The sequence below is a fragment of the Gadus macrocephalus genome, chromosome 5 (assembly GCF_031168955.1).
Source record: "Gadus macrocephalus chromosome 5, ASM3116895v1".
Classification (NCBI taxonomy): domain Eukaryota; kingdom Metazoa; phylum Chordata; class Actinopteri; order Gadiformes; family Gadidae; genus Gadus; species Gadus macrocephalus.
The window spans coordinates 6,017,659-6,040,518 of NC_082386.1; the positions used below are offsets into that span (position 1 = coordinate 6,017,659).

At 48.3% G+C, this 22,860-nt stretch overlaps 1 long non-coding RNA gene across 1 annotated transcript; it reads right to left on the reverse strand.

Moving 5' to 3' along the window:
* Positions 1-3,498: 3,498 nt before the first annotated feature.
* LOC132457482 (uncharacterized) lies at positions 3,499-10,449 on the reverse strand. Its single transcript, XR_009525674.1, has 3 exons — positions 10,319-10,449; positions 3,693-3,876; positions 3,499-3,605 (listed from the first exon to the last, which is right to left on the reverse strand). It is a non-coding gene; the product is annotated as an uncharacterized LOC132457482 (long non-coding RNA).
* Positions 10,450-22,860: the final 12,411 nt, after the last annotated feature.

Genomic DNA, 22,860 nt, shown 5'->3' on the forward strand with positions numbered 1-22,860 from the left:
CTCCGTCACCTGCATCGCCGCACCATTCAGGGTTGCCGCGGATCTTGAAAAGTCTTGAAATTCATTAAATAAAATTTTCGATAATCAAGGTCTTAAATGTCTTAAAAAGTCTGGAATTATTGGGTGGGCGGCATTAAATTTAATCGGGGGCAGAATTAATGAGCGGGTGTATATTTGTTCAGTTTTATGTTCTATTTTACAAACTACATTGTCTGATTGGTCACATCGATAGCATGCAGTAGGCTACAGTCTATTACGGACGTGTGTGGTTTGGCCCGCCGCCCGCATTTAAACGTAAAAGAAGAGTGTTTCTCCAACTCCGGAATTAAATTCTGCGGTGCGGCGGGAAAGAGGAGAAACGGTAGCATACGACGTTGTCAAATCCATTTTCGCAAATCCCTGTAGCCATGGGTAAATGCAAATTTAATGATAAGTGGCAAGAGGAAGATAAATATCGCGGCTGGCTAAAACTATCGGCTGATCAGCATGAGGTGTGGTGTGAGTTGTGTAAAAAAAAATTAAAACTCGGAACAATGGGCTGTGGAGCACTGGATTCACACATGAAGACAGAGAAACATCAGCGGTATTTAAAAATTCAGAAAACGAATATGGCCATTGACCCGTTCGCTGCTGCTAAACGATTCCCGAATATGCCCGCACTGACAGTCTCCGCAACACCAAACGGACCTACAGACGCAACAAGTGTCCGACCCACACCTGTTAAGGCCAATTTCCACCAGAACCGGCACGGAAGCGCCACGGCAGTGAAGCGGCTGTGTTCCGTACTGCAATCCCCACTGGAAGCGGCACGGACACGTTCCGACAGATGGCTCAAGACGTGCATAATTATAATAAGTATTCATACAATATTATTCACGAGTTATATTCAAACCATATATATTATAATATACATTATAATATATATATATACATAGGCCTAACTTATAATCAACCATACACATAACCCATTAAATACGGTAGACCTATGATTTCTAGATGTCATGGCAACGTCCACTCGCGAGCACTGGACTTGCGAGGCATCGACGCGGACTTTCCTTTCTTCTTTGCCACTGATACCATAGACTGTATAATATTACAATACCCTGTGAATTGCATAGGGATCGATGTGAGCTCATGAATATTCATGCACAAAGGCAAACTGATTGGCTGTAGTCATGTTCTGAGACACGGCAGCGAACCGGCAACTTTCAGAAATAGAAGAGGCAAGTATCGTAAACGAAGTGCCGGTTTGGGGACGGTTAATTGCAGGTGATGTGATTTCACAGCAGTTTGAGTCCTTCCTTTTTAAAGAGGCCAAAGATGTCAACTTTATGACCTTCAGTCCACAAGACCAAGGCTCCAGAGTTGATGTATTTTTACACCAACACATCAGCGCGGGTTACCCTGAGCTCTGGAGTTTTTGTAAAAAGTTGTTACTCCTGTCCCATGGCCAAGCCGAAGTTGACAGGGGATTCTCCATTAATAAAGAGGTGGAGACATGTAACATCTCGGAGGACACCATCATTGCACAGAGACTTGTCTGTGACCATGTGAAGTTGTATGGCACAGTGACCAGAGTGCCTCTTACAAAAGAGTTGCTCAACTACTGTGCAACTGCACGCACAAGATACAGGACTTACCTGGACGAGGAAAGAAAAACAAATGGAAAGGATGAGCAAAAGCTTAAGAGAAGGAGAACGGAAGAATGCCTTGATGAACTCAAGAAGAAAAGAAAATGTACAGAAGACTTCTGCGAGAGTCTCCGAAAGGAAGCAGACACCTTAGCAGAGCAAGCGGAAAATACGGCAGGAACCAAAATGGCAACCCTGATTGCCAAATCGAACACTCTGCGGAGACGAGCAAAGGAGAAGAAGGAGGAGATGCTTGTCATAGATAATGACATCGAAAAAAAAAATTGCGGAATTGCGTCACATTCAATAAAAAACCCAGCCACTGTTCGAGCGATTATTTCAGACCCAGTTTGCACTATATTTTACACTATATTTAAGTTATTTTGTTGTTTTCTGTCATAATTGTTATACCATAAGTTTTGTTTTTGGTAAGATGGCAGTTGTTAAGAACATTACTATTCATTATTCAAACTGAATAAAACTCATAATGAACAGAGTATATAGTGTATTGTCTCGATTTCTTTGCAACGGTATTGGTATTAAATGTTCCTTTTAGAGGTCTTAAAAAGGTCTTAAAACTCATTAAATTTGTCTTTCAAAAATGTGTAGATACCATGACCATTGCCACTCGTGGATGTTGACTTTTCCTCTTCATTTGCACGTTTAAAAAATCCAGTCAGCTTCGGGATCTTTTTCAGCAACTCATGATCCCGAATCTCCTTCTCCCTATGTAGTCTGCGTTTTTGCGCGCCTCTCAAACTTTTTCTTTTCCAACATTTTGCCAACCAACCACGACAATCTTCACTAATTTCAATCGATTTGAATCACAACAAGCCAAAACATTCCTCTACATTTTGTGATAGACTGTTGTCGTGCCCACGTGGGTCACTGGTAAATTGGGCCATTCAGAAGCCACAAAAATCATATCAAGTGATGGACAGAGAATTCGGCAAATTACAAAACAATGCGATTTTTATTTTTATTTTCTTGGCTCATCATGATAGGCCTGTCGTGGCAATTTCCTTTAACAGATAATAATAATAATGGATTGAATTTATATAGCGCTTTTCTAGACACTCAAAGACGCTTGCGTCTAGTAAAGATGAGATTTCTAAATGCAAAAAGCATTCAACAATTGTAGAACAAATATAACCTAGGTTTAATGCATGCATAGTATATTTATATCACAGATACTCTAGGCCACATGAAAAAATTCTATAGTTTACTATAGTAAATAAACTATAGTACACCCTATATATATACTATAGTAAATATTGTAGTGTTTTTGAACCTTACTATAGTAGTTTTACTACGGTAAACTATAGTATACTACAGAAAATTCTAGTAAATAAACTACAGTGCACCCTATATATACACTATAGTAAATATTGTAGTGTTTTTGAACCTTACTATAGTAGTTTTACTACAGTAAACTGCAGTTTTATTACTACAGTAAACTATAGTATACTACAGAAAACTGCAGTTTTATTACAATATACTACAGTATACTACATTATATACTACTACAGTTTACATAAACTACAATCTACTGAAGTAAATTACAGAACTTTTATTATACTTTTATTTTGCTATAGAATACTACAATTACGATACCATAGTACTATATATACTGCATTACAATAACAGCAGTATGCAGTATTTTGTTGTTCTTTTAACTATGTCATTGTACTTTACCTAATGGATATTTTCAACTGTATCACTTTTTGTTGTTGCCATTTTTAACCATCGTGCTGTAACAATAATTCACTGCACATAAATTAGGCTTACAACCCTCATTAACACAGTGTTTTCTACAGACTGCTAAAATACAAAAAAAATAGAACAAAAGTTTAACTTTCTTTAAACAGTTGATAATTTATTGTTTCTGAAATTTGGCAGTATTGTTCAGCTTTTGTCGTATAAATGCTTTTATGTTCGTATCAGTTACGTAGGTGAACTTCAACTTTGCAGCATCTGTGGGAATACACACACACACGAAAGATGAGCATGAGAATGAGGGTATCACTCAACCAACATCTTTTCTCATTTCTATATACCTACTTGTTATTTCAACAAGGTCCTGTTTGGCTAGGCCAGGTTTTCCTTCTGTGCAGCTGCTGGATGACTGGCCAGTCACTGAATGGCCTCCCATATATTCCCTGGTATACATCCCATGTAGGAGATCATTTATGAACTTCTGGGGGCTTTGGAAGGAGCAGCGCTCCACAAGTCCTTTTGGAATGACCTTTAATGCAGGTAGTGTGGTATCCCGGTGCTCGGTTGAGCCGGAATCCACTGACAAAACTCGCTTGGCTTTGGGGTTTTAGCCATTTCAGGCATTTATTTAACAATCAACTTAACAATCACCCCAAAGAAGGAGTCGCGGTCTCTAGGGCCTCCGTGGGCCTCTAGGCTCTCTCGCTGCCACGAGCCCTTCCTTCCTGCACCCGACCCGTGCTGTGCTGTGCTGTGCCTCCTTTTAAAATGGCTCCTCCGCTTTCGGCCAGGTGTCCCCCAATCACCCTGATTGGGGAGCCGAAAGGGCTGCTCTCCCTCGCCGGCTGGTGGGTGGGGGTGGTACACCCCGTCCTCCACGGTACCCCGGGCCCGTCCAGGCCGAGGACCACGTGGCGGGATGCCACACTCCTCCACCCTTTGTCCAAGCCCCAGGTAGCCGAGGGACCCGCCCAGGATGGTGTCTCGCCGGGGCCGGGTGTCTCCTGCGGCGTCGGCTGCGTCGTCTCCGGCAGCGTCGTCTCCGGCTACCTCGTCTCCGGCTGCCTCGTCTCCCGCCGCCTCGTCTCCCGCCGCCTCGTCTCCCGCCGCCTCGTCTCCCGCCGCCTCGTCTCCCGCTGCGCCGGCGGCGGCTGCCGCGGCGGCGACCGCATCTCTCCTGCCCCGGGACTCTAGTGCCGGGTCCCAAAGCCGACGGAATATCGGGCAATCCCTCCCAATTAGGAACGGCACCGGCAGGTGTGGCACGACCCCTGCCCTAGCCGTGAACACCCCCTGTGGTGTCCGGACGACCACGTGGCAGGTCTCGTAAGTTTGTGTGTCCCCGTGTACGCATGTCACCTCCATTCGACGTCTCTGGCGGCGGCGGCGACGTCCCTTGCGGCTGCGGCGGCGTCCCTTGCGGCGGCGGCGGCGTCCCTTGCGGCGGCGGCGTCCCTTGCGGTGGCGGCGTCCCTTGCGGCGGCGGCGGCGGCGTCCCTTGCGGCGGCGGCGTCTCTTGCGGCGGCGGCGTCTGTACCGGGGAGCCGTAGTGGGACCTTCATGTTGCCTGCATTCTCCACCAAGTGTGGTATCCCGGTGCTCGGTTGAGCCGGAATCCACTGACAAAACTCACTTGGCTTTGGGGTTTTAGCCATTTCAGGCATTTATTTAACAATCAACTTAACAATCACCCCAAAGAAGGAGTCGCGGTCTCTAGGGCCTCCGTGGGCCTCTAGGCTCTCTCGCTGCCACGAGCCCTTCCTTCCTGCACCCGACCCGTGCTGTGCTGTGCCTCCTTTTAAAATGGCTCCTTCGCTTTCGGCCAGAAAGGGCTGCTCTCCCTCGCCGGCTGGTGGGTGGGGGTGGTCCTCCACGGTACCCCGGGCCCGTCCAGGCCGAGGACCACGTGGCGGGATGCCACAGTAGATAACATTACCACAAATCTACTTCAACATACAGCAGACTAGCGTTTTACCTCAATGATATTGTGGGGGGACGTGCGACGTCTGGCCTGCAGGGGGAGTATGGGCAGGTTGGGAGAGCACCGGATTGGCTGGGGGGATTGGACCTGAGTGCGGGCAGGTGTCGGCACTCAGGCCAATCAGGGAGTGATTGTATTTATGTGCCTGCTTTTGTCTTGTAGTGAGGTGGGGAATCCAGGAAGGATTAGGAGGAGAAAGGAGCGGATCGCCACCAGAGATCGCGCCAAACAGACTTTGATTTACGTTTTGTCTTATTGCCCTTGGTTTATACGTTTATGGAAAGCAATAAAAGAACTTCCTTGGGGAAACAGCAAAACCTGTGTCCAGCGCTCAATTGACCCGTTACAGTGGAGCCCAATGTGGGGCGAGCGTACAGAAAATGGACCAGTCCCCATTGGGAAACGTGCTCGGGCACCTAGCCCAGATGGCGGAGAGACAAGGCCAGCTCCACCAGGCGCAGAACGAGGCGCTCACGGACCTGGCACAATCCTTGGCCGCCGATCGGGCCATGCTCCGGGAGCTCCTCGCCTCCGGCGGACGCGGCGAAGGACCCCGGGGGGCGGGACCCGCAACGAACATACACGTCCCGAAGATGGGGGAGGCGGACGACGCGGAAGCCTTCCTCGAGACCTTCCAGGGGGTGGCCGAGGTCTCAGGGTGGCCCCGCCCGGAGTGGGCGCACCGTCTCCTGCCGCTCCTAACAGGAGAGGCGCAGCTTGCGGCCCACAGTCTGCCGGCTGGGGCCCAGCGGGACTACGACGCCATCACCAGGGCCATCCGAGACCGGCTGGGCCTCTACCCGGAGGAACATCGCCGGCGGTTTCGGGCGCTGGCCTTCCGTGAGGGCGACCGACCCTTCGCCTTCGCCCAGCAGCTGATGGACCAGGCCAGGAGGTGGCTGGTCCCAGGCGGGGGGAGCAAGTGGCCCTGGAGAGGTTCGTGGAGGGGCTGCCGGCTAGGACCTCCGCCTGGGTCCGATACCACCGACCCGAGGCTCTCTCCGCCGCGGTCGTCCTGGCGGAGAGCCACCTGCAACCACCACCAGCGGGCCAGCGACCACCGACACCGAGCCCACGTACCGGTGCGGCTGCCCCACGGCGGGACAGACCAACCCCGGCGCCGAGGGCGAGATGGGGGGGCGTTCCAGAGCGGGCACATGAGTCGCCTCCCACCCCCACTCCACAGGCGGGCGCTCAAGCGGCAGGGGAGGGGTGCTGGCGGTGCGGGTGGCCTGGCCACTTCCGGCGTGAGTGCCCTATGATGGAGGTGGGTCAGGTCGTCCGCGTCACCGGTGCCCCGTCTCCTCCCCACGGTCCCGGCGAGGCGTACCGTATCCCGGTGAGGATACAACGGGGTACGCACCAGGCGCTGTTGGACTCGGGCTGCATGCAGACCATGATCCACCAGCGCCTGGTGCGGTCCGAGGCGTTGATAGAGGCATCGAGCGTTTCGGTGAAATGTATACACGGGGATGTTCACACGTATCCCTTGGTCCCTATCGAAATTCGTTACGGGGGGAAAACGCATAGAGTCAAGGCGGCGGTTAGTCCGAGCCTCACGCACCCCCTGATTCTAGGGTTAGATTGGGCTGGGTTTCCAGGGGCAGTTAGCGAGACTACGGGGGTGCGGACACGACCGATAGGGACATCTAGGTCATGCGCTGTGTTCTGCCGATGCAAGGGCGTCCGACGCTGATCAGGAATCGGGGGAGGAGGCGGGAGGTTCTCAACCCGAGGTCCGAGCGCCGAGCTTCCCACCGGTAGACGATTTCCCCCTCGAGCAGTCTCGGGATGCTACTTTACGCTCAGCCTTCGACCAAGTGATTGCTATTGATGGTTCGAGGGTACAGCCAGACGCAGTGCTGACTTACCCACACTTTGTGGTCATTAGGGATAGGCTTTATCGGGTGGGTCGTGACACCGAGAGTGAGGAGATTTTTACCCAGTTGCTGGTACCCAGGAGCCGCCGGGAAATGATTTTCCAGGCGGCGCATTACAACCCAATGGCGGGCCATTTGGGGTACGAGAAAACACTAAACCGGATAATGGCTCGATTCTATTGGCCGGGGATTCGGGCGGAAGTGCGTAGGTGGTGCGCCTCCTGCCCCGAGTGCCAGCTGGTGAATCCCCCCGCTATTCCCAGGGCTCCCTTGCGGCCCCTTCCTCTGGTGGAGGCCCCATTCGACCGCGTGGGCATGGACATTATCGGGCCATTAGAACGTTCCTCACAAGGGTATCGATTTGTGTTGGTCCTGATCGACTACGCAACCCGATACCCGGAAGCGATTCCATTGCGCAACATCTCTGCGAAGAGTGTTGCGCAGGCGTTGTTTCATGTCATATCGCGGGTGGGAATCCCGAAAGAGATTCTCACTGACCAGGGCACCAATTTCATGTCACGCACGATGAAGGAACTTTACGGGTTGTTGAAGGTGAAGGCCATCCGCACGAGCGTCTATCACCCAGCCACTGACGGCTTGTGCGAGAGGTTTAACCGGACGTTAAAGTCCATGATCCGGAAGTTTGTACTGGAGGATGCACGAAATTGGCATCAATGGCTAGACCCTCTGTTGTTTGCGGTGCGGGAAGTTCCTCAGGCTTCCACGGGGTTTTCCCCATTCGAGTTGCTCTATGGGCGCAGGCCCAGGGGCGTCCTGGACCTCATTAAAGAAACCTGGGAGGAGGGGTCCAGCGACAGTAAAAACGAAATCCAGTACGTCATGGACTTGCGTGCAAAGCTCCACTCACTCGGGGTAATGTCACGTGAGCATTTGCACCAAGCCCAGGAGAATCAGAAACGCCTGTACGACAGAGGGACTAGATTACGCGATCTTGCACCGGGGGATAAGGTCCTCGTTCTGTTGCCCACCTCTAGCACCAAATTACTCGCGAAGTGGCAAGGGCCCTTTGTGGTCACACGGCGGGTTGGGGACGTGGATTACGAGGTGGCGCGCACGGACAGGGGCGAAAACAAGCAGGTCTACCACATCAACCTCCTAAAGAGGTGGAACGATGCGGTCCCTGTCGCGTTTGCGTCGACGTTACCAGAGAAGGAGGAGTTTGGGCCGGACGTCCCTAGCCTAGGCCCCACCCCCCCGGTCGGTCAGGGCGAGGGTCTCGTAGAGAGTCAGGCACGGGACGTTGCCGGTCTACAACTCCGGTTCGCCGACGTATTTTCGCCCCTGCCCGGTCGCACCCCTCTGATTACTCACAACATCGAGACGCAGCCAGGTTTAACGGTGCGGACACGCCCCTACAGGCTGCCCGTCCACAAACAAGATGTGGTACGGCGCGAATTGGCAACCATGTTGGAGTTGGGCGTCGTCGAGGAGTCTCACAGTGACTGGTGCAGTCCCGTCGTGCTGGTGGGGAAGCCGGACGGGTCTGTCCGGTTCTGTGTAGATTACCGTAGGGTGAATGCGGTGTCAAAGTTCGATGCCTACCCAATGCCTCGGATCGACGAGCTAGTGGACCGGCTTGGCATGGCCAAATATTATACGACCCTGGACTGCACAAAGGGCTACTGGCAGATTCCGTTGTCTCCAGCAGCCCGGGAAAAAACAGCCTTCTCCACTCCGCTCGGTCTCTACCAGTTTAAGGTGCTTCCGTTCGGGTTGTTCGGGGCCCCGGCCACGTTTCAGCGGCTGATGGACCGGGTGTTGCGGCCCCACGCCGCGTATGCTGCTGCCTACATCGACGACATCGTTGTCTATAGCGGAACGTGGGAGCAGCATGTGCGGCAGGTGGCGGCCGTCCTTCAGTCGCTGAGACGGGCGGGGCTCACGGCCAACCCGAAGAAGTGCGTGATCGGGCGGAGGGAGATTCAATATCTGGGGTTCCACCTGGGGTGGGGGAAGGTCCGGCCGCAGGTCGGTAAGACGGCGGCGGTCGCGGCCTCCGCTCGGCCCAGGACCAAAAAGGAGGTGAGGCGGTTCCTGGGACTGGCGGGCTACTATCGGCAGTTCGTGCCGAACTTCTCCGACCTGGCCAGCCCCTTGACCGACCTCACCCGTAAGAGAGCCCCAGATACAGTCCAGTGGTCGGAGCCATGTCAGGTGTCGTTTGAGGCTATTAAAACAGCCCTCTGTGGAAAGTCGGTCCTGTGTGCTCCTAACTTTGATCTCCCTTTTTCCCTGCAGACGGACGCGTCGGATAGGGGGTTGGGCGCGGTCCTGACCCAGCAGGTGGAGGGGGTCGACCGCCCGGTGCTGTACCTGAGCCGGAAACTATCAGACCGGGAGGGTCGGTACAGCACGGTGGAGAAGGAGTGCCTCGCCATCCGGTGGGCGGTCGGCGCCCTCCGCTACTACCTGCTGGGACGCGCGTTCACCCTCTACTCCGACCACGCCCCCCTCCAGTGGCTCCACCGCATGAAGGACGTCAACGCGAGGATCACCCGGTGGTACCTCGCGTTGCAGCCCTTTAATTTTCAGGTCGTGCACAGGCCTGGGGCGCAGATGGCCGTGGCGGACTTCCTCTCCCGCTCTGGGGGGGGGGAGTGAGTTGGCGGCCGGATGTGACCCCGGCCTGTGTCGGGCGGTGGGGGTGTGTGGGGGGACGTGCGACGTCTGGCCTGCAGGGGGAGTATGGGCAGGTTGGGAGAGCACCGGATTGGCTGGGGGGATTGGACCTGAGTGCGGGCAGGTGTCGGCACTCAGGCCAATCAGGGAGTGTTTGTATTTATGTGCCTGCTTTTGTCTTGTAGTGAGGTGGGGAATCCAGGAAGGATTAGGAGGAGAAAGGAGCGGATCGCGCCAAACAGACTTTGATTTACGTTTTGTCTTATTGCCCTTGGTTAATACGTTTATGGAAAGCAATAAAAGAACTTCCTTGGGGAAACAGCAAAACCTGTGTCCAGCGCTCAATTGACCCGTTACAGATATATATATGCATTTAGATTAACCGAGTGTACGGCTGATGTATTTAGAAAAACAGTGCAACTGAAACTAAGTAACTTAACCTATACAAATAAAGTCAAACAGATTCTTACAGAGTGGCCCAGGGCCTCTGTTGCTGATGCTGATGATGGACCTGGAGCTGGTGATGGGTCTTCTGTTGCTGGTGCTGGAACTGCTGTTGGTGCTGGTGATAGTGTTGGTTCTGGTCTTGGTGTTGGTATTGAAAACTTTGTTTTTTTTTACACAAGGGTTTTACTCTGATGTTGTGTTGTGGCTGTGATGTTTTTCTATAATTAAGTTGTTATTCTATCACATAAATGTAACCTTTTAGTTGGAGGTCTTCGACATTTCACTGGACTTTCTCTACCAGATGGAACAGCAGGAACTGGATTTGGGTAGTCGAGACTTGGCTCCCCTTTGACAAAGTGCTGAAATAGCAAGAGAATATATTGTTGAACTGGCAACACAGTGAAGATAGTCACCTAGAAAACAGCCGTAAAAGTTGGTCTGTAACATTAACGTCAGGTGTTTGGATGGACCATGAAAAACAGTCAACGTCTAGCGCTAGATCTGTTGCTATGGTGTCAAAAATAGAATCCCGACTTTTGCATTTAGCAATATTCTATTGCTAAGCTATTGTTAAGGTTGCTTGCTACAAGCTAGCCCCTATGATTCCTCATAAATCACCGCAATCAACCATTCACTCTTCCCTGTACATAACCCCCCTGCACACTCAATGGCCCCTCCCCTACACATCACTCTGGACCTCCCAACACCTCCCTACTATCTGCTCCCTTGACCCCCTCGCCACTCCCCTGCTCAAGTCCTGCCTCCCCGTTCTCTGCCCTTACCTCACTAAGCTCTTCAACTCCTCACTGTCCCATGGAACTGTCCCCTCTGCCTTCAAATCTGCTGCTGTCACCCCCACCCTCAAGAAACCTGGTCTCGACCCCTCCTCCCTAAGTAACTACCGCCCAACCTCCCCTTCCTCTCCAAAACCCTTGAACGCATCGTCACCACACAACTCCAATCCCATCTCCTCGCCAATAACCTTTTCGAACCCCTCCAATCTGGCTTCCGCCCCCTCCACAGCACAGAAACCGCTCTCCTCAAAGTCCTCAATGACCTCCTCACCTCTGCCGACTCTTGTTCCCTGTCCTTCTTCATCCTCCTTGACCTGAGTGCAGCCTTCGATACCGTAAACCACACCATTCTGCTCACCAGCAACCTCGGTATCGAAGGTACTGCACTCAGCTGGCTTCACTCCTACCTCTCCGACAGATCTCACTTCATCTTCCTCCACAACCACACATCTGCCACAGCCAACAAGGCGTTCCCCAAGGTTCTGTCCTTGAACCCCTCCTCTTCATCATTTACCTCCTCCCCCTTGGTCAGTTACTCCGCCATTTCTACATGGACTTCCACTGCTACACCGAAGACACCCAGATTTACCTCAGCACCAAATTCCCCCACAATCCCCCCCCCCCCCCCCCTCTCCCACATTGAATCCTGCCTGCCTTCACTTACTCTCTGGATGCAAAATAACTTCCTGCAACTTAACAGCAGCAAAACTGAACTCCTCATTGGCTCCAAATCCACCCTCAGTAAACTTGCAAACCCCCCCACACTATTGACGGCACCATGGTCTCCCCCTCCCCCCAGGCCCGCAACCATGGCGTAATCTTTGATTCCACCCTCTCCCTTGAACCCCACATCCGCCACACTGTCAAAACCTCCTTCTATCAAGTTCAAGTTCAAGTGTTTTTATTTGTCACATACAATAAATTGAAGTGAAATGTTAAAGGGTCAATGCTCCACACTGTGCAAAAATCCTCCGTAATCACCTCCGTAATATCGCAAAGATCAGATCCTCCCTCACACCCCACGCTGCAGAAAGACTCATCCATGCCTTCATCTCCTCCCGCCTTGATTATTGCAATTCACTCCTCGCTGCAGCCCGTCACTCACATTAAAGCAGGGATGCCAGGGTTACGGCCCGCGGGCCGGACATTGACCATGTCATGCGTGTTGTTATTGACACTGAATTTTATCAGAGCCAGAGGACTTAAAGGGGTAGTTCGGAATTTTGGACATAGGGCCTGATTCCCAAGTGAGCATTGGTATTCTTAATCACTGGACACGGCCCGCCTGTATGTCACATCCGGGTAATAAGGGGAGAATATATGTAATTTATTAATAATTTATAATAATTTATTAAATTTTTATCAATTTTTTTTTTTTTTGGAATCCATCAGTTGGTCTGTTACTGCTGCTGGTCTGTTACGATTCAATAACTGTTCATCCCCCATTCTCCATTCCATTTCGAAACGTGTTTAGAAAACAAGCTTGTTTCATTAAAATTAATCCATTAATTAAGGCCGCCACCAGGGGGCGCCCCCAACACTTTTGCCGCCCCCAACGCATTTGCCGCCCTAGGCGATTGCCTATTTCACCTATGCCTAGCGCAGGCCCTGCTCGTCGCTATCAAGATGCTATCAAGAAAAAGGAAGGTCGACACTGAAGGTCGCATCTTTCAGGATAGATGGAGAGAAAAGTATTTATTTTGGGAAGTAGGAGGCAAACTCGTGTGTCTTATTTGTTCTCAACAAGTGGCTGTAGCAAAGAATTACAACATCAAACGACACTATGAGACCCATGCAGAGAAATACGGCGAGTACACAGGGCAACTTCAGACTCAAAAGCTAAACGAGCTGGCATCATCGCTACAGAAACGGCAAGCCGTATTCTCCAAATGTCGAGATAAACACGAAGGTTTGGTTTATTTTTATTAGGGGTGGGAATGATTAATCGACGATCGAATAATTGATCATTAAGAATAAATATATTAATATAATATCAGCGATAAAGCTATTGCTAAAAAATAAATAATTTATAATCGGAATAGATCTATTCCTATAATGCAATCCGAATGTACTGTATATATGGCATTTACAAATGGGGTAAGCGTCTGTCCAAATGTCTATTCCGATTGAGCTGTTCTTCCACTTCTAATCGGACCAGAAGTGTCCATGTAAACGCGGGAGAATTAACGATACATTTTCATTGCATTTTGAATATAGCATATAAATAGTTATATTATTATATTATATTATAGTAATATTAATGATTAATGGAAAATTTATCGTTAATTCTCCCGACGATCGACTAGGACAATTTAATCAAATGCCCAGCCCGAATTTTTTTACATACTTTCAACTGTTAGTTATTTTTTACTGAACCGTTTCTGATAGAGGAGTGTCTCAAATTTGTTATACCTATACATTTCATTTCGTTACAGGGGCAGTGAAGGCAAGCTACATCATCGCTTGGGAAATTGCGAAGGCATCCAAGCCTTTCTCAGAGGGTGCATTTGTCAAGACCTGCATGCTAAAGGCAGCCGCGCTAGTTTGTCCTGACAAGCAACAAGCTTTTGCTAACATAAGCTTATCGAGGCCTACAGTGACTGAGAGTTGAACTTTCTGGTGATTTGAAGAGTCAACTAAAAGAGAAGGTTAAGTCCTTCATCACATTCTCTATTGCTCTCGACGAGAGCACTGACGTGACTGATGTAGCCCAATTAGCGATATTTATTCGCGGAGTGGATGCTTCCCTGAATGTCACTGAGGAGTTTGTCAGTCGTGCCAATGACAGAAACCACCAAAGCTAACAACGTGTTTGTTAGCCTTGTCGGGACCCTGGAAAAACTGGAGGTGGACTGGAGTCGCGCTGTCAGTGTGGCTACCGACGGTGCGCCTTTTATGATAGGAAGAAAGGCAGGAGTAGTTGTGAAGTTGAGAGAAAAGCTAATCCAGAGCAAGTATTCTGGAACTTTCACTGTATACTGCACCAAGAGGCTTTGTGCTGCAAGAGTCTGAAAATTGACCTCCCCGGGCCCTCAGATCCTCCTCAGCCGGTCTCCTCTGCACCCACACATCAAAACTCCACAGCCTTGGTGACAGAGCCTTCTCCAGGGCAGCTCCCAGGCTCTGGAACTCCCTCCCCCAACATATTTGTGACTTTGAGTCCCTCACCATCTTCCAGTCCCGCCTCATCACTCATCTCTTCTCCTCTGCCTACCCCTAGCTCACCCACCAACCCTAGCCACATCAACTCTAATTTTTTTTCTTGTTTATCTATTTTTTTGCCCCTATGTATAGCGCTTTGAGTGTGAGAAAAGCGCTACATAAATTGAATCTATTATTATTATAATTTGGGTGAGCGAGCCAAATGTATAGATTAAAATCGCAGAATACCAAATAGTTTAACTTAATTGTAGGGTACGTTAAAGACCAAAGTCTTACCTTTGAACACACAAAAGTGTGCCGGTTGATCCTTGAGGGGTTCAGCTGAGAGTGAGGACAAAGTTTTATCCACAGGCGACACTTGTCAGGCTTTGATTTTGGTTTGGGGAAGGGGAAAAAACGCACACCCCCCTCCAACCTCTCTGGGTAACCACTATCAGTCTTACAAGTGCCCCAGGCACAACGTTTAACCATCCTTCTTAAGTTCTTATAGTCCACAAACGACAGTGTTAAAAGACGAAAGTACGAAAATCTGAGACACAGTCAATGGAGCGCTGTCATGAAAGTGTCGGAGCTTAGTCGGAGGCGGCTTTTGGCTCTGCTGTGATTGGCCAGTCTGAATTCTTGGGTGTGGCTTAGCGAAAGGCAAATTGGTTGGATGCAATATCTATTGTAGAGCCGGACCGATATAGGATTTTTAAGGCCGATACCGATACGAATATTTTGTGATTTAAAAATCCGATATGCCGATATATATATGTAAAAAAAAAATCTAGAAACGCGCAACAAAGTCCCTAACATTGGTTATTTGTGGTTACTTCAACGCCCACGTGGGCAACGATGGAGACACTTGAAGAGGCGTGGTGGGAGGAACGGCCTCCCTGATCTAAAAACGAGCGGTCGTTTGTTATTGGACTTCTGGTGCTAGTCATGGATTATCCATAACCAACACCATGTTCGAACATAAGGGTGCTCATAAGTGTACCTGGTACCAGAGTATCCTAGGCCGAAGGTCGATGATCGATTTCGTGATCATGTCATCTGATCTGAGGCCGCATGTTTTGGACACTCGGGTTAAGAGAGGGGCGGAACTGTCAACCGACCACCATCTGGTGGTGAGTTGGATCAGGGAATGGGGGAAATTTCCGGATAGACCTGGTAAGCCCAAACGAGTAGTGCGGGTGAATTGGGAACGTCTGGAGGAGGCCCCCGTCCTAGGTATCTTCAACTCACACCTCCGGCTGAGTTTTTCTGGCATTCCTGTGGAGGTTGGGGGCATTGAGCCGGAGTGGGCGGTGTTCAAAGCCTCCATTGCTGAAGCTCCGGCGGCTAGCTGTGGCCTCAGGGTCTTAGGCTCCTCAAGGGGCGGTAACCCTCGGACACCGTGGTGGACACCGGTGGTCAGGGAAGCCGTCCGATTGAAGAAGGAGGCCTTCCGGGATATGATATCCTGGAGGACTCCTGACTCGGTTGCAGGGTACCGACAGGCTCGAAGGGCTGCAGCTGCTGCCGTGTCGGAGGCTAAGCAGCGGGTGTGGGAGAAGTTCGGAGAGGCCATGGAGAAGGACTTTCGGTCGGCACCAAAGTGTTTCTGGAAGACTATCCGGCACCTCAGGAGGGGGAAACAGGGAACCATCCAAGCTGTGTACAGTAAGGATGGGACTCTGTTGACCTCAACTGAGGAGGTCGTCGGACGTTGGAAGGAACACTTTGAGGAACTCCTGAATCCGAATAACACGCCCTCTATGTTGGAGGCAGAGCTCGAGGTTGATGGTGTTTCGTCGTCAATTTCCCTGGTGGAGGTCACTGAGGTAGTCAAACATCTCCGCAGTGGCAAAGCCCCAGGGATTGATGAGATCCAGCCAGAAATGCTAAAGGCTCTGGCTGTCATGGTTGACACGCCTATACAACATTGCGTGGGAGTCGGGTACAGTGCCAAAGGAGTGGCAAACCGGGGGGGTGGTTCCCCTGTTCAAAAAGGGGGACCAGAGAGTGTGTGCCAATTACCGGGGTATCACACTCCTCAGCCTCCCTGGTAAAGTCTACTCCAAGGTGCTGGAAAGGAGGGTTCGGCCGATCGTCAAACCTCAGATTGAAGAGAAACAATGCGGTTTTCGCCCCGGACGTGGAACTACGGACCAGCTCTTCACTCTCGCAAGGATCCTGGAGGGGACCTGGGAGTATGCCCATCCGGTCTACATGTGTTTAGTGGATCTGGAGAAGGCGTATGACCGGGTCCCCCGGGAGAAACTGTGGGAGGTGCTGCGGGAGTATGGGGTAAGGGGGTCTCTCCTCAGGGCCATCCAATCTCTGTACTCCCAAAGCGAGAGCTGTGATCGCGTCCTTGGCAGCCAGTCAGTTTCGTTCTCAGTGGGTGTTGGTCTCCGCCAGGGCTGCGCCTTGTCACCAATCTTGTTTGTGATATACATGGACAGGATATCGAGGCGTAGTCGTGGTGGGGAGGGGTTGCAGTTCGGTGGTCTGAGGATCTCGTCACTGCTTTTTGCAGATGATGTGGTCCTCATTGAATCATCGGCCTGTGACCTTCAGCACTCACTGGATCGGCTGGCGGCCGAGTGTGAAGCGGCTGGGATGAGGATCAGCACCGCTAAATCTGAGGCCGTGGATTGCTTACGCCGGGTAGGAAATGAGTCCTTAGCCCAAGTGAAGGAGTTCAAGTACCTCGGGGTCTTGTTCGCGAGTGAGGCTACGATGGAGCGTGAGTTTGGCCGGAGAATCGGAGCAGCGGGGGCGGTATTGCGTTGGCTTTACCGCACCGTTGTTACGAAAAGAGAGCTGAGCCGCAAGGCAAAGCTCTCGATCTACTGGTCGATCTTCGTTCCTATCCTCACCTATGGTCATGAGGGTTGGGTGATGACCGAAAGGATGAGATTGCGGGTACAAGCGGCCGAGATGAGTTTTCTCAGAAGGGTGGCTGGCGTCTCCCTTAGGGATAGGGTGAGAAGCTCAGCCATCCGTGAGGAACTCGGATTAGAGCCGCTGCTCCTTTACTTAGAAAGGAGTCAGCTGAGGTGGTTCGGGCATCTGGTAAGGATGCCCACTGTGCGCCTCCCTGGACTAGGTGGAGAGATTATATCTCAACACTGGCCTGGGAACGCCTCGGGATCCCCCCGTCAGAGCTGGTCAATGTGGCCCGGGAAAGGGAAGTCTGGGGCACCCTGCTTGAGCTGCTCCCTCCGCGACCCGACCCCGGATAAGCGGATGACGATGAGATGAGATGAGATGGTTATTTGTAGTTATCCTTTAAATCCTTTTCACTCTCAGCTAACACGTAACAACAGCAAAACTGGACATGGTAGTCAGAGACAGAGCAGACAGAACAGACACAGACAAGGAGGGATACAATTAACACACAAAAACCTGAGTTCATAACAAGTCACAGGGCTTAATAAAATAATCAAATAACAGATTACTTTTAATTAGGGCTGATCTGGGGCTTAAATTTCACCTTATTTTTCCCGTCTGTCTTCTCACTTCTCCAGTGGTTGTAGACTTTGTCCAGGTTGATGGCCCGTCTGCTTGCTTTGACTTTATGCGCATCAGCTGGTCCAAATGTGCCACTTCAAGACGATTTCTGGATGCTGTTTTGATATGATTCATCAAACTAAAGCCTCTCTCACAATCTGCACTGGATGCTTGAAATGTGCCACAAATATCCACAAGCTGCGAGATCCCCTTTAGCTCCTCACATCTAAGTGTTGCAGCCACCATATCTGAGAATGTGCTGAATGACCCTTGTTTCAGTTTTTGCTTCATTATGTACTTGAATTCAGCATATTCATTGTTTATGGCCTCCATAGAATGTGGGTGGTGGAGAATTGCCTCATACTTCTTTGCCAGTGTAGCAATATCTGTTGATCCATAATCAAAACTGATATGCTCAATGCTTCAATGTCCAATGCAGACCACTCCTTTAATTCGTCCTCTGGAAAACGAGCATCCAAGTGATCACAGAGCTTACAAATGAAAAGAGTAATCTCAGCTGTATTTCTGGCATCAGCTGATGAGGTCCTCATCACCTCTTTGACACGGTCATTCCACTGAACATCCTTCTCATCGTTCAGGTAATGGGAACGCAACTTCTCAATCTTTGCTCTTGCAAAGCAGTGTCCTTCCACCACAGTCAGGTTGCGACTTTGAAAAGAAAGGCTGAGTTGTGCCAGCTCGCCCAAAACATCTCCCAGAGCAGTGAGAGAAACCTTGAACCTCTCAGCTTTTTGTAGCAGTAAATTGCCACTGGATCTCTGTTATCACTGGATTCTCTCTTGCAGTATTCTTCAAGAACAGTGTAGTTCCTCAGAACAGCATTCACAGCTTGGTGGTGCGACAGCCATCGCACTTCGCTCAGAGGCCTGAATGACAATGTATCCTCATCGAGAATCTTTGCTAGGTCCTCGATTCTGCCCCTTTTCACAGAGGACAGAGAGAAAGTGGAATATACAGTTCTAAGAAGAGTTTCCACATCTCGCATCAAAGGCACATCTTTCCAGGCATCATCAATGCCCAAGTCCTCTCTATGGGCCACGCAATGTTGTTCTGTTAGGTGTGGTATTTGCTGCTTTAATAAAGCTGCAACTTTGTTGTGCTTTCCTAGCATTACTGAGGCGCCATCGGAGGTCAGCATCACCATTCTCTGAAAGTCCAGTCAATGCCTGGAGTAAAACTGAGTGCCTGCACAATATCGTGAGCAGTGCATGCTGTCAGCTGGATGATGCCGCCGAACACAGTTTTATAGTTGACGTCATGTTCCTCCCTGTATTTAATATATAGGACTAGCATTTTGTGCACTGTTATGTCTGTGCTCTCATCTACTATCAGGGTATGCCAGGGTGCATTTTTAACATTGCAGATCGTCTCATTCTGCACTCATTGATTGAGTTCACAAATTCAAAGGCATAATTTTTGCTTCGCCATCCTTCTGGTACACATACTTTGCCATGTGATCGTGGATTTGTTGAACCAACAGCATGGATGCATTCATTTTGATGGCGAGTAGAGTATTGTCGATGAGAATTTTTACTTGCTCTGGGTTGGATTTATTTTTGTGTGACATCTCATTCCTCTTCTCTCGATCTTTGGTGCTCTCCTGCAATAATGTACCGATCCCCATTCCCATATTGCATCTTCGTACAATTCCAACAGCATTCAAATTACTTTTCTGCTGAATGTGACTCTCGAGGTAGTCCAACTTCCATTCAGTCCACATTTTTCCCTCCGAAAACTCGCCCGTTACTTTGGCTTCACAGCATGTTTTACAGAGCAGCCCTTTCTCGCTCGAAAAAGAAAAAATCTCATCAAGTTTCATCTCTTTTTCTTCTGTTCGCACATACTCCGACAGCCATTCCATCTTAAAAGAACCGCATTTCTTTTTGACTTGGTGAGTGGATGTGCTACTCCCCGTTCGTTTCGCCATCGCTGCCGCAACATCAGCTACACGCTAAAATGCTAAACAGAGGCACGTACGCATAAAGCGCATTGATTGGCTGCGTGATGTAAATACACGTGAGCCGAATGATGTCATTGGCTGGACACAGTGTTCGTCATTGTTTTACTGTCACCTGTCACTCACTGAGTTGCATTGCAAAATGGTACAGAATAAATTGTTATGCGTTTATTTTATTTTATGCGCTGCACATTTTTGCCGTGCGCAGAGAACGCAGGAGCGGTGCGCGATTGCGCACTGCGCAGCTTAGAGGGAACATTGCATACAAGCAAATAGAATGACACAATAGAGGGACTTCCATTAGAACAATTAAAAATAGAATTAAAGAAAATGTTTTTGAACAACTGCTGTACATGAGTTTGTATTCAAACAAGAGAAACACAAAGTTCCAGAACCAGCTGCAGATACACCCGGAGCCTACCAACTACTTCAGGATCAGACCCAGCAACAGCCACACGAGGCAATCAAATAACGGCAGGATTTGAATCGGTTCTGTTTTGGTTTTTTGGTTTATTTATTTAGCACACATTCACAGTAATGGTGCAAGGAGGGAACGAAGCCCAATGGGCTTGTACAAGAGTTCCACCCCTGTCAATAATCACAAACAAATAATATTTATAAGGCTAACAAATAAACTTTAGAAAATAAGGAGACAAAGTACATAAATAAATCAAAAAATAATCAAAATTCAGTAATGAGATGATTCATGAAAAGATAAGATGTTTTTTAAGATGCTTTTTGAAGATTGAGTGGGATGATATGGATCTTAATAAGGGAGGTAATACATTCCATAATGCAGGGGCTCTATAAGACATACTAAATTGATGATATGTGTGCGTGAAAAGGGTAAAGATAGGTTGTTATTATTGCTGTGTCTAGTGCGATGTGAATGTACGTTAAATGAGTGAGTAAACAAAGACTGAAAGCTTTCAGGGGGATCTTGGTTTCTGTAAATAAACTTGTGAATGAATAAACATATCTGATAGATATTTAATTTTTGAATTGGCAAAATAGAATTTATAAAAAGTGGTGCTGATGGAGCATATCTGTTTGAATGCGAGATTAATCTTAAGAATCGCTTCTGAATGATACATAATTTTTTGAGAAGATTGGGATATGAAGCTGCCCAGACCAGATTACAGTAGTTCAAATAAGGAAACAAAAAGCTATAATATAACGTTAAATGAGCAGAAGGATGAATTAGAGGACACACTTTTCTTAATATGCCCATCATCTTCGTGGACCTTTTGCAAACCAAGTCTATATGATTTGATCAGTCTTTTATCAACTAAAATTACCAAAAATTTGGTAGCTTTTACTTGCATAATTTCTGATCCATTAATGAATACTTTTGCTTGTTCTTTGGGGTAAGACTTGTTTGTGTTGCAAAAGATCACAAAGTTACATTTCTTCACGTTAAGTGTTAATTTATTCATTTGAAACCATTTGGTAATAGTGAATAATTCATCATCTACACAGTTAATCAAATAATTAAAGTCATTATGAGTTGCTGTAAGATTAGTGTCATCAGCAAATAATACAGGAAAAAGATGCTTACAAGACATGGCTAAATCGTTTATATAAATGAAAAATAATAAAGGGCCCAGTATTGAACCCTGTGGCACCCCATGTATGATTCTGGACTTGGTAGAAGAATAGCCATTAAGCGACACATATTGTTGTCTGTTAGTTAGATAATTTTTTAACCAGTTCAGGGCAATATCCTCCACTCCATATCTATTTAATTTGGAAATCAGAATACTATGGTTAACGGTATCGAATGCTTTTGCTTAAGTCTAAAAAGATCCCAATGGCAAACTTACTACTATCCATGGCGGATGAAATTATGTTAGTTAGCTCGAGTAATGCATGCTCTGTTGAATGTTTTTTACGGAATCCAAGTGCTTGGATATTCTTGCATAAACTAATTTCTCCAATAATTTAGAGATGAGAGGCAGGATGGATATAGGTCTATAGTTTCCAAAATCATCAGTATCACATGTTTTGAAAACAGGGATAACTTTAGCAATTTTAAGATCGAGGGGAATAATTCCAGATTGGAGTGATAAAGAAAGAATATGGGTTAGCGGTCGAATTAAATGATCAATGGCTTCTTTGATCAAGATGCTCTTTATGCCATCATGGACTGGGGCTGAATTCTTTAATTCAATTATGATATTATGGACTTCCTGTGAAGTTGGAGGTACAAAAGGTATTGAGAGGAGAATATTGCCCCTTAATCAAGTTACAAGGGTTCTCATTTGTATCCAAGATACTTGATGCCAGATCCGAGCCAACATTAACAAAAAAAGTATTAAAGCCATCAGCTATTTCGTTAGGGTTAGAGAGGATACTCTCTTTCCCACGCATCTCTGCAGGTGCAGTTGCTGCCGATTTCTTGCGATTCAACAAATGATTAATGAGGTTCCAGGTTGACTTAATATCGTTTGAAGCTTGGGTGAATTTTACTGCATAATATTATTTTTTTGCTTTCCTTATATCAGCTATAAATTTGTTTTTATATTTTTATGTTAGAAGGGATGGAGTTTGTAATAGCTTTCCTATAGAGTTTATTTTTTTTACGGGAGCGTTTCTTCAGATCTTCAGTAATCCAAGGTCTCCCTTTGTAGTGTATTTTAACCGAGATATAAAACACTTCGACTAATTTAAGAGAGAGTAAAAGAAATCGAGGGGTCCGCAGCAAGTATTGACAAAATACTTTATCGTGAAGAACAACAACAACGATAACAGCCGGGTGGGTCTGCAGAGTCACTCCTCGTCAACAGATTCCAGCCTCTCCTTATACACACACGAGCACAGTACTCAGCAGTTTCTTGTTTTAGGTGTCCACACATAATCAATAACAAATTATTCTAACCAGATGGTCACCGCGATAGTCTAGGACCCAGGAAGTGGAGTCAGCATGCATTGTCTCAGTAGCTTCCTGCTCCTGGGGGGTTGGGCCCCAACCCCTGCTCTGACCCAAGACTCCCAGGCCTCGTGACCAGCCCCGGATCAGAATCCAGGATGCTTTAAATGTTTTCTAGCATTAGATATACAGGCCTAATAATAATCATTGTTTACCATAGAATATAATCATTAATTTCTACCACACCTTTTGCAGAATTAATTTTAGACTTATGGCTGC